The sequence below is a fragment of the Amblyraja radiata genome, chromosome 39, assembly GCF_010909765.2.
Source record: "Amblyraja radiata isolate CabotCenter1 chromosome 39, sAmbRad1.1.pri, whole genome shotgun sequence".
NCBI lineage: Eukaryota > Metazoa > Chordata > Chondrichthyes > Rajiformes > Rajidae > Amblyraja > Amblyraja radiata.
Genome location: NC_045994.1, coordinates 14204216 through 14211850, shown reverse-complemented (window position 1 = coordinate 14211850; position 7635 = coordinate 14204216).

Here is a 7635-nt window from a genome sequence, read left to right as displayed (position 1 = left end):
AAATGAACACCAGAGACAAATTGGAACAATATTTTCCTATATCGTTTTATTCTTTCATGAAACAACTTTTCTCACCTCCAAATTTCTTAAATACATTAGAAAATAATTAAAAAAAGACAATAGGCTTTTAGAGCATTATCCACTACAGCTTCAACTTAATTTACAAAGTTTTATCCCGTTTTGTTTCGTGTGTGTGTGTCACATTTACAACATGGATAGAACTATACTAAGAAAGTAGAATCCCTGAAAGATGGATGTTAAAATAAGCAGAGATGGTTTCATCGCTGTTAAAAGTATCCCTGATGTCAGAATGGAAAGAAAATTAAATTAGGCCACACTATATTCTGTGTTTCTTAGGCCTGCTGTTTAAATTAGTTTGGAACGGAATAGCATTATGATTTTTCTTAAACACAAAACCAAATAAAAACAAATATTTTAATTAAAATCAAATGTGTTTGCACCTTTTAAATGTACATTTTAAATTGAAGCACATCAAAGTGATTTCATTTAGATCTTGCGAGATTTACAGCCAGTGGTTAGATAAAGAAAAACTGCAGCAGTTGGAGTTTTTATTATGTACAGCTAACTGCAGGTAAACTCAACAACTTGGGGTCTTTTAGGGATGGATCAATGAATCAAATCAGCATCGTGAAACTTAGGTAGGAACCAAGGCGAGGTATATATAACAGAGATTTAGGTTGCAAGGGTAATCTATTGAAACGCTCCACTTAAGTTGGACATTTTTGCTGAGAAGACTATTCATTCGTGTGGGTCAAACTCAAGTTCAGGCTTAATTCCAAATCCTTAGTTTTTGTTTTGACAGAATAATTTTAGTTATAGGTAATTATTGTAAAATAATTACAAGCTCCAGTCCATCAATTAAAATTAATCCTTATCGTTCCTCGTGAACTAGGCCACTTACAATTAGAAGTTGTGGTCAGCCAGCCAGTGGTGATTTTTTCCCCCATCGCCCCTTTACCAAACACTGGCTGAAGATAATTTTGCCTCTCTGTGTGAAATTATACTTTTTACTTGCCGCCAACATAGCAATCATGGCCAGAAGATTTAACGCTGACTGGGCAAGATCGGGAACAAAATGCATATTGGCTGCAGAAACAAAATGAGAGTAAGGTACAGACTTGTTAGTTGTAAGAACCATAGCACCAAAACTGTGATGAGATCTGAAGCCAACGAGCTCAGGGGAACCTAAAGTGAACATTGGTAAACAGGGAACAAAGCTCAATAAAGCAAGTTTGTGGACTCTGGTGCAGATTCACTCGAGGCTCAATGGCCAGGTACCATTGTTCTCTACAGTAATTCATCCCCCAGTATGTACTCAATGCACAGTTTGAACGTCTGCAGTTGTATCTCTCACCAGTTTCAGCCAACACAGAGTTGATTGGGAACCATGTTGCCCAATTCACAATTTTTAATGTCTCATTTTGCTTAAGAAATACCTAAACGTATTTCACAGACATTTGAATTTTGATTCTAATATGTCTTTCAACTCAAGTCACAAATGGAAGACCTCTTCAAAACCTGCAAATTGAACTAAAATGGGCATTTTGGGGGCAAATATTGTGTTTACATAAACAATTTCATATTCATTTTTATAACATATGACATTAAGGTTTAGTTTAGCTATTAGTACTGAATTTTTAACAAATGGAATGTGAAATCCCTTACCAATTGCTGTTAACCATCCATTATTGAAAACAATTATTACAGATTATTGATCACATTTTTTTTCTACCTTGTCGGTAGACATATAAGTTATAAAAGATATATAAGCCCAATCACTAAAAAGGAAAAAAAGAGTAATTTTCTATTTACATTAATATACAAAGTGTACAAAGCAGTCTTCAACTGCAGTCATCCTTGCAATATTCATCCAACAGTAATATAGCTTTGTGTACAACAGAATTGCTCGAAACGTGTTCACTGATTGTTGATGCCACAATAATCAGCAGTCTTTGACTACTAGCTAGCCATGGGGGACTTGCTATAAACCCCCACCCACCCCTACCAATAAAAGCAATTATATACACCAGCTCGTTGTAGTAATATCATATTTTCATTGAGAGAGAGAGGGTGTATGCCTCGTCCATTATGCGCACCTTGTGAGATAGCATGCTTTCTTCACGATGATAAAGACAGCATTCTACGGAAGGATAATTGCCTTGTGGGCCACTCCAAAAACAGCCAAGGAAGAGCAAGAAGCCAAAACAAATGTGTTCAAAAGGGAACGTTGTTTGTGTTACAACATTAGTGGAATGAGGGTTGGACACTTTCGGAGCCAGAGTCAGAAGTGAGTTTAGTTTAGTTTAGTTTAGAGATACAGCGCGGAAACAGGCCCTTTGACCCGCGAGTCCATGCCGAACAGCGATCCCCGCACACTAATACTATCCTACACAGGCTAGGGACAATTATACCAAGCCAAGTAACCAACAAACCTGTATGTCTTTGGAGTGTGGGAGGAAACTGGAGCACCTGGAGACAACCCCCGTGGTCACAGGGAGAATGTATAAACTCCGTACGGACTAGCACACGTGGTCAGGATTGAACCCGGGTCCCCGGCACTGTAAGAGGTGAGTGGTGAAGGTGATTTTGTGAAAGCTTGCCCAGAATCGGTTGTCCTTCACCGCTTGCATCCGATACCACAAATCCCAGCATGTGGTCAAAATGTGTTCAGAAAGTTCGTGGGAGTCTCACGGGCCTAAGGAGCATGTTTCACTCTACCTGAAGTTACTTTAAATGCTTAGAAAACACACACTGGTGATGCCCTGTGCATGCAGGTGATCTCATCCATGTGCAACTCTTTCTAGCTCAACAGTGTCATTCAGCCACCGCTTGGCCCAACCCCAATGGGATTCAAACACCATAAAACATTCTCTTATGGTATTGAATGTGCCCTCTCAGAACGCGTTGCTATTCTTGATAGGTTCATTGGAAATCCAGATGTGGCAATATTAATTTTCACTTGGAGATTCGTGGACTGCAATGAATGAAGCGGTCTCTCAAGTGTGGCATTGGGACAAAGTTTCTCCCCTTCTAAAATGTCTGTATTATCTCATATAACAATGGGAAGGGGAAAAACCTCCAAAACAAGAAGGCATCCCATCCCTCTCTCAACCACCCATTTGATCATCCCAAGCACGAAACATGCTCTAATAGTATCTATTGTAGATGCTCTGGTCGGATGCTGGAGTGGCTCCTATGCAGTGTTGTTGGAATCTTTTACCCGTGAATTTTAAGATTTAGTTTCCATGGGAATACCACAGAGTTAATATTCTACATTTTCTGAATCTATCTACCTATCAAAAGGTATACACGTATACGCCCACGATCTTTGTCCTTTTGAAGGATATCGATCTTGCCAAAAACGAGTTATAACATTTAGTTATCAAAATGAAGAAACCATGCCTATAGCGTAGGTATTTTAAAATTCTCTCCTTAAGTTTGGATTTTATGAAAGCCATGCTTATTTGCGTTGTATTACAAGATCGCCCTAATGCTACAGATTTCTAAAGGAATATCAGGAGGGGGATAAAAAACACAGACATCCTAGATTTTAGGACAAGGAAGTCATCAAACAGAATCCAAATTTCTGTACAACCAAAACACAAGCATTTATTAAAAAAAGGGGCAGGATCACCTGACTGGACAAATTCAAATAGCACCTCAAATAAAAACAAAAGAAAATATAAAAGTAATTTGGGAGAAGTTTTAAACATACTTCATATTTACAAATACTGATATACAAAATAAAGCCACAAGGACAAAGCATAAATTTATGGCAACAATTACAGGAATTGCCAGCATTTTGTTGCAAAATGGGTAACAAAAGCTGACATGTTTTGTTAATTGAGGAAACCAGAAGGGTCCTGTGAATTTGAGCTGCCTTGACTCAAGTAACCATAGAAGGTTGCACCAAAAGACATATAGTTAAAATACTTCCCCCTTAGCTGTCACATTTGAAGGCAAGAAACCACAAAGATCAACAAAATGTTAATATTTAAGTTGTATTTATGTATGTAAACTGTGTGCACTCTCAGTGTCCACACGGGCGGGTTTACATACACTCCATAGATACCTCGATGAAAGGTGTGCAATACAACTTGCTAGGAAACTAAACCTAGACGGTGTCGTTTAGTTGTCTAAGGGACAGTGTAATGTAAGTGTTACAGAGATTGATTCTTCTTTCCACTGAGAAATGATGCTGCTATATTGAAAAGAAAACATGCCTACTTCCGAACCCAATTTTATTGGCAATATGGCAACTGTGCCATATTGGAGAATATTGAAGCCCCATCTCAGCAGTTCACATTATAAATGATTGTAATTCTAAGAATAATCTGTTTACTGAACCATGCTCGGCTAAACACTGCATCAGGGTTTGTGTGTCTGAATGCAGCGAGCTCTCCTGGGTTTCCTATTCAAGGTGTCTCCAGACTTGGTGGAGGTACGTGATTCAACGGGTACCAATGTTAGTGCCGCTCCATCTGATCAATGAGAAGCTGGTGAATTTTCAACACTGACACCAGCTATCAACCACCGTCAAAAGTTGGCTTGCACAAATTTGCAAATCTGTAAAGTTATGGAATCCCTTTACCTAATATTTTCACCAAATTACAAATATGAATCCAAATTATTTTTGTAATGTTTGCTCTTCAATAAAGTAGGGGTTTAGAGAGGTGGCCTAAACTTTCCTTGAGAAGGTATAACTGTGAAATTATATCTTATCCTTTGGAGAGGAAAAAGAACATGATATCATATTTGCCACCACATTACAATGTGTGGATACTGTAAAGATGAACTGCAGTGCATTAGTGCACAAGATTTTTTTGAAGCATTTAAAAAACCCCGACATTATTGATTATGTAGGTTAGTTTGGTTCTGTGTTTAATAAATTTGGTATATATTTTAAGATTCTCAAAACTGCACTTGACGCCATTTTGACAAGCGGTTTATCACTGCCAAGCAGTTTGTGTTTTTAGTATCCACTTTGATGGTTTTAGTTTCAATGCCATTCACTGATGGAAAATAGAGGGGATTTTTCCTCATTATGTTCTAACTTTCTCAGCACACTGGAGTTTAATGAGCAGCCCTCAGTTTTGGCTGGACTCGTGCAAAAACCGACATTGTAATTGCATAGAACTTAAATCAGTGGCATTTATATTTAGACTGGGGGAATCTGTCAAAGACAAGTTGGTTTGGAGTTGGAAAGGACAAGTTGAGATTTGGAAAGATTGAGAAATGTAACCAGCATCTACAAGGAACAAGGTGGTACTCTGCAGCCATGGCAAGTTCTGAACCAGTGATAATAGCTACCCTGCATCTACTTCAAGTTATGTCAGGCTATTACAGTGAATACAAATTGCTGGTAGTTCACATTTAGTAATTTATATTTAGCACCCTTTAGTGTTGTTTGCATGTACAGAAACAATTCCTGAGTTTTATTTCCAGGAATTTAAAATTGCCTGCTGCTCGAGTAAGCCGTAAGTTTGCAGTAAGTTGAGTAACAAGGAAAATGTAAGCTGGTAAACGTAACCCTTTATGGATCTGCCTGAGTCTGTGTTAGGGATGAAGGGAAGAATCCGTCTTAATATTAAAACAGTGCTGAAAAGTTGCACAGCGGAAAGCAATACCGATTCTGTTAACCCTTTGAGTGCACCATTTAATTTCACCTACCACGGCAGCCTTTCCTAAAATGTATGTCGAAACTAATAATGATGAATTGTGTATTCTATGGCAATCAATCTTGGGGCTTTCAATCCAAGGATAGCGTGTTTGAACTTTAGCTATTGATTGAAATTTCCTGTCTAGGTCATGAAACAAACACACTGTGTAGGAGAGTTGCCTTTTACATGCAAGACAGAGTTGTGCCTGGAGGGTGGTTAGTCAGATAAATAAATAAATTCTGCTCTGCCAAAACACTCCTCATCCAAGTCACATAGTTAAATGAAATATAGACAATGTGCGTTGTGTGTGTGTGTGTGCAGCTGAAATAAAAACAAAAAGGCTAATATTTTGGTGATGGGATCTGCAGCTAACATTAAATGTGTTTCACCTCCTGGAGCTGAAGCTGTGCCCTACATTATGAGTGCGTAAGTCTAATTGATCTTGTATCACTGTTGATCAGATTAACTCTAATTGATCTTGTATCACTATGATCATATTGAATGGTGGTGCAGGCTCGAAGGGCCGAATGGCCTACTCCTGCACCTATTTTCTATGTTTTCTATGTTTCTATGTTATTACCTGAAAACATTTTGAAACTCTCTTCATGATATTGTAAATTCTGACGTAATCTTCCAATGATTTACGCATTCAGGGGTAAAATACAGTGGGGCTGCAACCTCGTAAGAAAACATACTCAATTCTTGAATAAAGTTGAGATTTGAGGTAGTTTTCCTCTAGCTTAATAATGGCATCTATGACTACACTGTAACATAGCTTTAACTGGTTTCTCAAATGAAGTAGAAACTGTGAGGTGCCTGTTTCTTCTGTAAATGCATGTTCAGATTGTCAGATTGGGGAACAGAAGGTCCAATGGACAATCGTCAATCGGTCTTTTACTAGCACTGCGAGTTTTATTCTGGGGAAGATGATAAAACTCAATTTTTAGTGATTTTATTGATTTGTTTTGGATGTAAAATACTCAATAAAGGCACGTGAATTCATTAGACTAAGACCAACCAAAATTAGAATATTTACAATTCCTTTCCAGGAGCTCAGAGGACATAACATATCGAGAGATACAGCACAGAAACAAGACCTTCGGCCCACTGAGAGTGCAGACCTATCCACCACCTATATATGCCTTTGCCCATTATCTTTTCTTCCAAGATGGTTTATTGTTGCAATGTTTTTCAAAATGAAAGTTGCATTAATAATTTTCTTCTTTTTTTTTTAAGGTTCTAACTATTGCCGGTGAAACATTGCACCAGATGCGAGGGGTTTACTGCCGTTAGTAAGAAACAAAAATGTAAAATGCCATTTTTAAACCATTCCAGTGACTTCCTCAACACCGCAATTGAGCTCAGTGGGAGGAAATTTGGTCAAAATTTTGAAAGCGTTCGTACAAAAAAAAACACAATCAATTTTCATGCAAGTAATTCAATACTCCATGTCAGAAACTCAGAAGATTAACGAAAACATGCATTCTAAAACGTGGGACTGGGGGGAAACACATCTAGCTGTGAGCAATTTTAAGTCTGGATCGTAATGCTGATTTCTGCAGATGCGATTTTAGAAATTGGATCAACGCCAACCGATGTTATTCTGTTCTAAAAGGCTATAAAACTCTGATTTCTACACCAAATTTTACAGCATGTGAATGCTCTAATGTGGCAAAATAACTGGTGTTTCAAGCCAAAGGCAAGTTAACGTTTGGTGTCTGATCAAAAACAAATATTGTAATGATTCCCATGTAATCGTCTAGTTATTCTGGGGCTTTATCAGTGTAAGTACATGGTTAGAATCCTACATTAACAGAATGATTATTTATAAATATTCTCTAAACATGATGGGGGGGGGGGGGGGGGGAGGTTAAAGAACATGATGCTGGAACTTTGAGAAAGATTCTTGCTAAAAATTCTGCAGCTATTTACAGTAGTTCTACCAATATTTATC